Here is a 12,597-nt window from a genome sequence, read left to right as displayed (position 1 = left end):
TTCATTGGACACTATTTGCAAACCAACTTAACTATAACATATTGACATAAAGAGTTCGTTACTTTAATGACAACTGCACTTGACTGAACCGGTAAACTCCTTTCTGTTACTAACGTAATACATATATACAAATGTCTCAACCTAGAGTCAATTAATGCATATACTATAACATTAAAGATAGAAAATGTACTAGTAATATCATCAAGAACTGAGGCCTCCTCGCGTGCTCAGATCGCATAAGCTTTAGCGGGAGCTCGAGCTTCAGATCGAATCGCTATATCTTTTGTTCCACTTTTACTGACTCTAGTTGAATTTCACATTCCTAGTCATTTGCCTCTTGTAGAAGTAACAACAGGTTTTACATTCTTATTTTTGTTCAAATTAGCTCGATACAACAGTCTTTCGTATAATGATCTAGAGATCCGCAAATGAAATAGGACTTTCTTTCTATCTATGTAGCCTAGAATGATTCTATCCACAAAGGCTACATTCAAGTCTATTTACATTTTTTATGCTACCCACACTGGCTACTAAAGTCATTGATGGTCTCACATTAGTCTATTTCTTTCTATCTCTACTAAAAAACCCTGATGGCACTAAAAATGACTACTCGATTTTTTCATTTTTCTTTGGTGAGAAAGTATAAAACATTCTAGATACATTTCGTTTATTGATGTCTAAAACTATTGTATCACTCTGTTTCTTGTGATAAGAAATTTCATTGCACTCACAAGCATTTTAATCTCAATATTAAATCCATCTCCAAAACGAATACACAATTCCTCTTCAGTCGGTACAATTTTATAAGTATATTTACCGAGCTAAACAAACTATTGCTCGTATTCTGTAACTGATATGTTTCCCAACTTCAAATTAGAAATTCCATTTTATTCTTGTCTAAATATCATTTTCTAAAATAGTTCTTTCAGAATTTAATTCAGAAGAAATCTCAATTAACTCGTTCTTTCGATACCACAGTAGTTAAAGTCAATCGCTAGTGAAAATCTTCTTTTAACAACGATGTTGCATATCTCAAATAATCCTTGGAAGGAAACAGCATTTCATCCATAACTCTCTGTATTTCTAATCTAACCAGTATACGACTCTAGCCAAATCATCACTCACTTTACTACTAAACTCTTTGACTCCACATAATCGAACTTTAGCAATATAAAGTCTGTGAATATTTTATTGTATAGGGCCTTGAGGATGAGGGGGTGGAGGTCGTTGGGCCACGTAATTGACTCTCATATACACGTTAAACATATCACTCATCATATTAAGAAAGGTATTGTGAACCTCTTTTCTAGGCTCCTGAAATTCGGGCACATTGTGAGCAGCCCCTAAATCGGTGGCTAAAACATAACTCTGTACTTCATTAGAATCTGCTCAATTGGATTCAGCTGACATCTTTGATCTATAAGGGAACAAGTCAAACTAATTAGGAGTGTAACAGCCCGATTTTGGGCCTAGTCAGAACAGTGGTTTCGGAACCACTATTTTAAAGCTAGAGAAATTATTTTAATATTATTTTATGTGTGACGACATGTTTATAAAGGTGCATGAAAATTTTGGTGAATTAATTTTAGCGTATGTGAGCTTAATCGTGAAAAAGGACTAAATTGCATAAAGTAAAAAAGTCCTATTTTGATAGCTAAGGGTGTCAAATAGCTAGAGAACCATAATTGAGGGTCTTTAAAGGGAAAATAGACCCTTAAAAGAAGCTTTTCTAGCCATAGGGGACAAATTGAGGCATGTTGACTAGGTTAGGTGAGCTTTTGGTAACTTATTTGACTAAAATAAAAATAAAAATAAAAGAAAGAGAAGCTATAGTGTCATCTTCTCCACCAATTTTTCAGTAACAAAATAGGGGTTTAGAGAGCTCAAAATATCAGCCATTTGTACCTTTTGCAAGTAAGTCCTTTAGAAGGTTATTCTTAGTGATTTTGTACTTTTGAACCCCTTGTAGCATGAGCTTTCTAACAAGGGGACTATTTTGTAAAATGGTTGAAAATATAGGGTCTTTCCATGAGAGTATTCATGTTTTTTTTTTAAATTTTATGAAAGAAAATGAATTATGGTTGTGAAATAAACAACTTTTGTAAAGTAGATTTCATGGAAACGCTAACTAAGGACCATTTTTGCATAAGCTATTAAATAGGTGATAAATGTGTGAAATAATGAGAATTGTGGGATGCTATAGTTATAAAATGAATTCGGTTAGGCTTGGCTAATAAGGAAAGTCGATAAAAATTAATTTTCGGACTTAGGGGTAAAATCGTAATTTTTACGAAGTTCAAGGGCAAAAACGGTCATTTTACCAAAGTATGAGTTTTAAGTTGAATTGAATGAATTTTGTATTAAATCAGCTAATTTGAAACATTTTAGATCAAGAGAAACATGATTCGGGTCTTGATCGAGGGAAGAATAAAATTTACGAGGATTAGGCTCGTTTCCATCATTTTGTGTCGAGGTAAGTACATATGTAGATATGTGTCTTTGTAGCTTACTTTTAAATGTCTTGTTTCTTTATGTATCATAATCTTACTCGATACCATGAAAGTATAAATAGTGTGAAATAAGAGTAATCCACATTATGAACAAGTGCGACAACATCAGGTTAGACACAAGATCCCGTTGAACCTCATAAATAGTATCGGATATAAAATATAAGTCATGAGAAATTGAGTGGTCTAAACTCATGAGTTGAGTCTGAGTTCATGAGATAAGTGAATTATGTAATATGGGTCGGGGTATTGACTTTGTGTGCAGACCCGTAAGTAGCTCAATGAGCAGGCATTACATATTAGAGCTATGGGGTCCGGGCACTGACTTGGTGAAAAAGCCCATAAGTAGCTCAAATATACAAGTATTAGAAAGTACGAGGTAGCTTTGGCTACTGGTATAGTACTTAAGAGTAAAATACCTGTGTATTCATTGGTATTTCCGAGTGTTCAAAGGGGTAACTCGATGAATGGATTGACGATACTTCCAATGAGGTATGTCAATAGAGAGAATGAACTTGAGTTATTTTATGGGTAATTACAGGTATGTATACTAAACTCTCGAATGAAGACCTTCGTATGTGATGAGATGTAGTAGGTATGCATAAAAGAAGGAAGAGCAAGATAGTGAGGTTAAAATGATATATCATTTAAGCATGATAAGCCATTGTTTGATGAATGTGTTTCTAATTACACTTATTTGCATATATATGCTTACTAAGCTCCCATGCTTACCCTTTTTCCTTTCCCTTTTCTTATAGTGCTGCCAAAGTAATTCGAGGATCGTCGTCTACATCGTTGAAGCCAGTCACACTATCCTTGGAGCACTTGCTATAGCTAGTTTAATCTTTTTGATTATGACATGTATAGGAACCTTTTATTTTATTTTTGTGTCACATTATTCTGGGGCCAAAGATGTTGGCTTGTTTTAACATTTGACTCATTTTGTATAAGGCCAGGAAAAATGGCTAATATTGTAAGTCATTATATGAATGCAAGATAGTCTTTTACGAATGTGAAATGTTTATAGGCCTTAGCTATGGTTGTTGGTTGGTATTCAATTTTGTTTCAGGGTGGTATAAGGCTTGGTAAATAGCCTTATATTTTCCACAGGGTAGACACATGGGCGTGTGTCTAGACCGTGTATGACACACAGCCAGCCTCATGGGCATGGTGTCCGACTGTATGTCCCTTGCATGTAAATTTTGTAAGTCAGGATGCATGCCGTGTGAAGGGCACGGCCTAGCACACGGGGGTGTGCCTTGGCCGTGTGCCCTAAATTGGATGTTGACGTCAGAAATAGAATGTCAAAGTTTTTAGACACTAGCTAGGACACGGGCGTGTCATGGCTATGTAATGGACATGGGCCATAGACACGGGTGTGTGATAGGCTATGTGAAAACCCCTGTAGGTTCGAATTTAGAATTTAATTCACATGGGTATAGGACACAGGCGTGTCCCTGGATGCTTAGGCTGTGTGTGTCACACGGGCCATCAGCACGGCCATGTTAAGATGACCACACGGGCGTGTTGCCCTTGCACACGGGTGTGTGCCCTATTTCAAGAGTCATTTTTATTTAGTCAGTTTAAGGTCCCGCGTTGGTTCCAAATGGTTTCCAAGGAAAGTTTGAGACCTCGTAGGCCCACTTTAAGGAGTTTAAACAGAGTTCGAAATAGTTTTAAATTTGATCAAGTCTTGGTGACTCGGAAACGAATGTTTGCATGTGGTTAAGAATGGTAATGCCTCGTGCCCAGTCCCGGCCTCAGACTCGAGTAAGAGGTGTTATAGGGAGTTGTCACACTATCACATGTTATAAAGTGACATGTATTTCTAGACTCAATACATGCTACGTTTAGTCCTAGAATCGACTAAGCTGTAACTCTAATACCACTAAATGTAATACCCCTAACCTATCTCCGCCACTAGATTAGGGCTACGAGATATCGCAATAGAAAAAAAGTTCAATTATACATATTCACAATACAAAAACATATTTAATCATCATAGATTAAGAATCATTTATCATTCACAACATACATACAAAAATAAGCCTTAAATTGAGCTTTCGGAACACTGAAATCAAGTTAGAAAAGAGTAGGGACTAATTTGACACAAAACAAAAAAATGTGGAAAAACTGCAAACAGGGGTTACAAGGCCGTGTGACAAGGCTGAAGCTATGTGGTACTACACTACACGCTAGTGTCCACAAGTCGTGTACAATTTGATGTTGTGAAAAATAGGGTTCCATGTAACAATCTGTGACTGTGTGGAACATCTGCACCTAAAATCAAACAGAGCACACAACCGTGCAGAGCACACAGCCGTATGGTAAATGATGTCACAAACCGTGTGTGCCTAAATTCACCTTCAAACACAAGCCAATTCACATACCAAAACTTAGGTTACAAGCCATGCATTAATCAACATTCAAGTCTATTCAAAATGTACCCAAACATACCAAGATATACCATTTCAAAATCAACCTATGTGCCCAACCAATATGTCCTTATTGGAACCATAATTCAAACATAAACATCAACATCAACCATTTAAACATAAACAAATTAACTTTCCATGCTTATACATTCACCAAATCAACATAACTCACAAAATGCCAAAATCATTACTTGAATTTCGTCAATTAACCTATCATGTATGTACCAATTCAACAATCCATCAACGTAGTATATTTCAAATGCACTTTTATGCTATCAAATACCAAACTGTAAATAGTAAAATATATACATTTTTTCAACACCTTTTGAACATGAAATCATGCAAATTCTAAGTAATTCCTATTGAATTTTATGATTTTAATTTAAAATAATTAAATTCAGCTTAAATTATATCTCATTTCAAATTTTAGTTATTTTTATACTAACTTTGCATAATTTGGCTAGTTTTTGGCAGTTTTGCACAAAGGGTGAAAAATCAGCTCGGAAGTCACCTTGAATGATTCAAGTACCAAGGCACCTTGGGATCTCAAAATGATAATTAAAAGCCATGAATGACACAAATTCATTCTCTCAGAATTATTCAAATCAATTGGTCCAAGTGAATTTTATTAGGAAAAATCTAACAACTTGAAGCAGACGAAAAGGGCTGAATTGAACGACTAAAGAGGGAAGATGGACGAGCCTAAGAGAGTAGTCCAATGCCGACCCAATTAATTCACAAATTAGCTAATTAATCTGATTATAGTATTTTCAGAATAGCCCTTAACTTTCACCTAAACCTGTTCTGACCCTCCACTTTTGGTATGTTTTCACTTGTGGCATTAAGCTAAATTTAGCAAAGCCATCTCAACCCCTTTCCCTACTATCAAGGGTTGACCATGGGAAGGGGGATTTTCTGCTACTTTTAGCTAACACAAGCTACCATCTCCTACTATAAATACCTCTCCTCACCTCCTCATTTCACATCAACTCATTCATCCACGCATCTCTCCGTTCATTTCCCTCTTTCACTCTCTTTGCCTTTCAAATTTTCTTTCTTCCTTTTCTAATTTCCCTTCTTGAAAAAGAGATAGCACACCCTTTGGAGCAGCAAGAATCAAGTATTTGTGAAGAAGAGGAGAAGCGCACTAGTTTGGCTTCAGAATATCACCAGAATTTTTTTCTAGTTCCCTCCTCTTAATCTTTTTTTTTTCTAGTTTATGTTGTGATCATGAATATGAATACTTGCTTCATTGATGTTCTTAAATTAATTAAAATGTCTTCAATTTCATTCATGTTACATTAATTGCATTCTGTCCACTTAATTTGTTAAAATCATGTTTGTGTTGTTATAGGTCTTGGTAGTTTGTTCAATTAAATAAAATCATGTTTATGTTATGTTTGCATTTTAATTGTAAGGTAACAAAAGGATTTATTATTAATCGAATTGAAATTATAATTAATTGAGATAGTATTTAATTGGTGTATGTTTAATCTTCTAAGGTAGTTGAGGTTAAATTAGTAATGGTATTAAACAATACTTTAACCTTGCATAACTTGGAATATTATTATAATTAAATTGTTTCAATATAGGAATATATGTTACCTCACTTTATCTTATAATTTCTTAAGAAAATTGATTAATTGTTTAAATTGACATAGAAATATGTTTAAGAGATTAATTGATTTAGTAAGTATGTATGTGCATTGGTTAACAAAAGACCAAGTTGCCTTGAAATTATCTGTAATAACATAAACATTGTTTTAATAATTCTAAGTTAAAGAATGAAATTGATTTAATACATTTATGTCATATTGATTAAACTTGTTTTTAAAAATCGTGCATTTGGAATTTTATTTTCTTAGTTAATCACTTATTTAATTTTTAGTTTATATATCACCTTTTCAAATCAACATATTTTTCCTCCACCAAATTGATTAATTTTACATTTCATAAATATTTGTACATACAATCCCTGTAGGTACGATAACTTGACATACTTTTCACTTTATTACTTGATACAATTGTGTACACTTGCACATTTTCATCGTTCCAAGTTTTTGGTACCGTTTTCGAGGACTGTTATTTTAGTTTATTATTTGTGAAATTAATTATATTGCAATTTGGTTCAATATTATTTTATTTTATTTTAACAATTTTCGTTATTATTTAGGTGGTAATGGATATTCTATAACATGTTCAAGGAGGAGCATTTGCTTATAATGCTCACAATTCGATCATTGTTACTAACGACAGAAGCTGCGCCATTCGACAATATGCTATTCCTTTTTTCAATGAGCTTAATCCGAGTATTGTGAGACTCGAAATTGAGGCACCACAATTTGGAGTAAAGCCAGTCACGTTCCAAAAGTTGCAAAATATGGGTCAATTTAGTGGGATACCTATTGAGGATACATATCTTCATGTTTGATTATTCATGGAAATGAGCACTTCATTCAAAATGATCGGATTGATCGAGGACGTCTTGAGACTAAAATTATTCCCATACTCCTTAAGAGATAAAGCACGAGCGTGGTTGAAATCCCTTCCGTTTGGTTCCGTAACTACATGGCAATATTTGGTTGAATGTTTCTTAATGAAATACTTTCCTTCCGCTCTGAATTCCAAACTTCGAAATGAAACCACTTCATTTCAGAAATTTGACAAATAATCTTTATATGAGGCATGAGAGCGGTTGAAGGAGTTATTACGAAAGTGTCCTTATCATGGTATTCTTTATTGCGTTCAAATAGAGACTTTCTATATTGATCTTAATTTTCATACTAGAATGATGGTGGAAGCCTCAGTAAATGGAACCCTTATATCTAAGTCTTACAACGAGGCTTACAAGATTATTGAAAGAATTGCCAGTAATAACTATCAGTGGCCTACCAACTGAGCAGCCTTAGGAAAATGAGTAGCAAAAGTACATGAAGTTGATGTGCTCACTTCTTTGATTGCTCAGGTATCCTCTATGACTTATATGCTTAAGAACATAACTATTAATGGTTTCAATGGTAATATGACAGGTCAGCAGCCGAACCAGTTTGAGAATATTTCTTGTAAACACTGTAGAGGTGGTCATTTCTTTGAAAATTGCCCATCGAATCCAGAGTTAAAATATTACATAGGAAATTAGAATAGGAATGATTAGCAATCGAATTCTTAGAACTCTTCATGGTAGTATCATTCAAATTTTCCATAGCAACTCTTCTATTCCATCTCAACCAAATTATCAGCGGAAATATTCTCAACAAGTCCAACAACCCCTACCAATTGAATCTTCAAGTGATATTGAGTATTTGCTAAAGGCATACATAGCGAACTATGATGCCACTTTAAGAAATTTGGAGAATCAAGTGGGTCAGCTAACTAATGAACTTCAAAATAGACCCAAAGGAGCTTGGCCTAACAATACTAGAAATCCAAGAATTTCAGGTAAAGAACATTACAAAACGGTCACTTTGCGAAGTGAAAGGGCATTACAGCCCAAGGTGGTTGAGGTTGAAGATGAGTCCGCTATAACTCAAGGCAAAGAGGAAGTTTAACCAAGTGTTGAAACTCTTGTTTCATAGAAGTCAGATTCGGTGATCCTTGATGAGGTAAACTCAAAACCAGCCAGTTTTGATAATCTAACATCTTTGTCACATGCATAAAAATTGTCACAAAAGAGTTGTCTGGTTAAAGCTATAATTCCACCACTGCCATATCCTCAACGGTTCCAGAAGTGGTAACAGGATACTCAAGTTAATGAAATTTTGGATGACGAGGTGACTTTTAATGACTTCGATGCTACTAAATCCCCAGATGTAGTTGAAGACTACTCTGCTATTTCTGAGATAGAATCACTGGCTTCGACAGAACTGGAACTCAATTTCTAGATGATCTATTAGAATGTATTCTGCTAGCAGATTCACCAAGTGATGATGAAGACGAGGTACGTTTGGCTTTATTAGAAGCTAATTCGAAGGGATTCAATCATTAGAGTTATCATCTCAGGAGTACACATTGTCACACCCCAAAATTGGGCTAGGAGTTTTGAGGATAAAATGGGAATTTTAACTCTAGTGTACTCAGGAATTTCGTAGCATGGTAAATCGAAAATGTTTTCATCTATAGCTTTTAGAAAATCAAATCAATTTTTGAAAAAATTGTTGAAAAGACTTTCAATTTCAAAATAAGGACAATTTTGAAATGGGGAGTTAAAGCTAAGAGTACTAAACGGGCAAATAACCTAAAACTTTAAAAATCAACCTATTTTCCCCGTTCACCCACAACAACTCATGTTACAACCCTTTCTTCATCTTTTTGTACCGCCCATTAAAACTCCAAACTTCATTCATTCCTTTTTAATTTTTCAAACTCTAAATCTCTTGATTACCATCAAGTTTTATACACCAAATCCCTTCCAAAATTGAAAGAAAAGCATCAAAAACACATCTCATTCACTATAATTTAACGTGTGGGTTTTCTGGGTTTTTAACCAAAAGCTCATTTTTATTCCATCGAATGTAACTATTTGATTCCTTATTATATTTTAATGTTATATAGTCTTTTAAATAGAGGTTTTAGCTGTTAAATCATATGTTTCAAGTAAAAGCCAAAAATTGGGTCGTTAATGGTGGATTTCGATATTTTGAATAAAAAGGTGGTTTTAAAGTGTTTTTCAATTATTTTTGATGTGATTAGATGGTTTCTAAACTTACTTTAAATTTTCGTTAAATATTTCTTGAGTTTTAATGAATTTTTATGAAAGTTGCCATAATATGTTGAAAAATTTCAATACCATGAATTGGGTAGTTTTCTGTAGTTTAAAGGTTGAGAATTAGTTTTAGGTGAATGATTAGATGAATGGAATTATTTTTAGGAAAAAATATTTAGTATAGATCGAGATAATTGAGTTTCAAGGTTGTTATGTCAAAAGTTTCAGTTACAAAAGAATCTAGCTTAGGCTTGTGTTTTTGTTTGATTTAGGAAAGGCTTTGGTTGAATGTTGGTTCTGCTTGTTTTGTGATTTACTTTTTGAATATTCAAAATCATTAGGACCTTCTACGAGTTAAGAAAAAGGAAAGGAAAAACTAGTTTGAGCTTTCGGCATCTATGCAGAAACGTGAACGATGAGTGTTTGGAATCCCTGCTAGTAGACACGATTCATAGTGTTAATTGGGAGGTTAGGAATAGGCTAAACCCCTATCCTAAGTCTCAAGTATTAGCTTTCTATTTCCATTATTTTATTTTGACAAATTATGTGATTCTGTGAATAATTGTGGATTGATTATTATGATGCAATATTGTATTATAAGACATGTGTGGTGACTATTGTGAATTGAGTTGTGTTGCGTGCATGATATAAATGCCAAATGACAATAATAATGATATGCTAATAATGTAAATATGTAACAGAAATGATTGGAATTTCAGTAAATACATATATGTTGAATTGTGGAATGTAATATTATTATGACCGATAATATGTAAGAATACTTGTATGTGATATATGATGTAGTGATTTTAATGCACATATATGTGGCCGGATATGTGATGGCTCAATAAGAATTATTGTGACACTTAACGTGCAATTAAATGTGAATTAGATAAGCATGCATTGTGTACAAGTTTGTGTAAATTGAGGAATATGAACAGAGATGATGTGCATTAAATTAGTAATTAAAATTGTGTAATTGTGGATATTTTGGAATTGTGATCTTTGAGGCCATTGAATAGAATTGGCATGCCATAGGATTGTGAGTACTCACCCTTGTGTTTTGTGATTTGGGCATTAAGGCCCCGGGATAGTTTGGAGAGATAAGGGACTGTGAGCCAAGCTTCATTCACCAGGATATGTTGGTGTGTTGGAGAGTGCTAGCTAAATGCTATGATTTTGGGATATGTTCGACTCTACGAGTCATTTTGTGTGTTGGAGATTCGTGTATTAGATGTATGGTGATAGTGCCCACTTTTATGTTTCACAACCTTAAGGGTCAAATTATTATTTAAATGTGATCTTATATATTCTGAAAATACAATGCGAGATGGATGCATAAACATGTGAATAATATGCTAAATGAGTTGATTTAAGTTTCATAAAAAAATTATTATGTCTCATAGTAAATTGCATATATAATTGTGGTTTGGGTTGTTTTCATTTAACTTGTGAATGCATGTGATTATATAAGCTAAACTTGTGAATTATTAAAGTGTGTATACATTGTTTAGTCTTGATGAGTTATTGTTAAATGAATTATATATATAAGCGAGTTGAGTGTAATTGGATGTAAGAGTATATGCTAGTTTTATGATTTAATGAAACAAGAATATGTTATTTTGACTTGGTTAGAATATGGTTGTGAATGTGTTGTAGTATGCTCTTGTTTAACTTTTGATATTGTGTATACTTTGTGGTTACTCCAACATTCACTGAGCTTGTTTAAGCTTACCTACTCTCTTCAACCATTGCAGATATTTAGCGTTTACGGTGTGAGCGATATGGGGATACCAAGGGAGTCATCCAAGTTAAGCTTTAGTTTTTGTGTAGGTGATAATATTATTATTCTTTGAATTGTGGGAATAAGGCAATGTGGTAGAATTGTTGGATAAATGTTGCCATTATGTTTTGGATGTTAACAAAACTTATTTGCTCTTAGGATTTATGGACTTGGATCTTGATACATTGATTTCTTGCTCAGACATATCTTTGATGTTTTAAACTGTTATTATAGTCGTTTGATGATTGTTCGATGAGGTAATAGATGCATGTTGAATAATTATTAGTTAGAATGGATTAAACGCCTTAAAATGTTGTGTTTTTGTTGCTTGGAGAAGAGGTATCGACATTTGGGGTTTGAAAATCGATACCTCCTTAATATTTCGAATGTGCAAGAAGTTAATAACTCATTTTGGTATCTATACCATATCACGAGTATCAGTACTCGGGATAATAAAATTGATACCTTTTAAAATATACCGATAATTTCTTGAGTTTTGAATTTTGTAGAGAAACAGAATGTTGATTTGGAACTAATTTTCTAAGCAGTATCGATACCATCTATGAAAAATATCGATACCATTGAACTAGTACAAATAACTGTGTAACCTTTTGCTAATTTTTGTTAAATGGGCTTTAAGCATGCTTCTATTTTGTTACAAGCTCATTTAATGTATGTTTAGCATAATTTAATGTCGCCTAGGATATTTTTATCTTGGAATCTCTATAAATGTTCAAATTAGATGATGTTCACATGCTAATGAGACATTATGTAATTTATGAAGTTATGTAGTGTCCTGTTATTCAGGCTTGGCAATCGAGCCTGGCATAGAGTGTTACATGCACAACCAAAAGCATTGATTGAAGAGCCAATTGAATTGGAACTAAAGATTTTTCCTCCTCGCTTGAATATGATTATTTGGGTCTATCTTTGACTTTACATGTCATTATTTCAGTTGAGTTCAATAGGAATCAAGAAGAGGAGTCGCTCGTGTTTTTCAAAAGGCACAAGAAGGATATCGGATGGATTATTTCAAATATTCGAGTCACAGGTTGGAGGATTTGAATGAACCACAGGAAGTTAAATTAGGCCACCAGGAAAAATCAAATCTGGTTTCCTTTCCCTAGTCAGATGTTGGAAAAATTTTCCAGGAAAGAGTATGATTACTTT

The 12,597-nt window shown here is 33.8% G+C and overlaps 1 non-coding gene across 1 annotated transcript; it reads right to left on the bottom strand.

Annotated features, from left to right (window-relative positions):
* Positions 1-7,568: 7,568 nt before the first annotated feature.
* On the bottom strand, positions 7,569-7,675 carry LOC128294909 (small nucleolar RNA R71). Its single transcript, XR_008285216.1, has one exon. It is a non-coding gene; the product is annotated as a small nucleolar RNA R71 (small nucleolar RNA).
* Between the last annotated feature and the right edge of the window lie 4,922 nt (positions 7,676-12,597).

Source organism: Gossypium arboreum, chromosome 6, assembly GCF_025698485.1.
Source record: "Gossypium arboreum isolate Shixiya-1 chromosome 6, ASM2569848v2, whole genome shotgun sequence".
NCBI classification, from domain to species: Eukaryota; Viridiplantae; Streptophyta; class Magnoliopsida; order Malvales; family Malvaceae; genus Gossypium; species Gossypium arboreum.
This window is presented reverse-complemented; position numbering and strand designations above follow the sequence as displayed.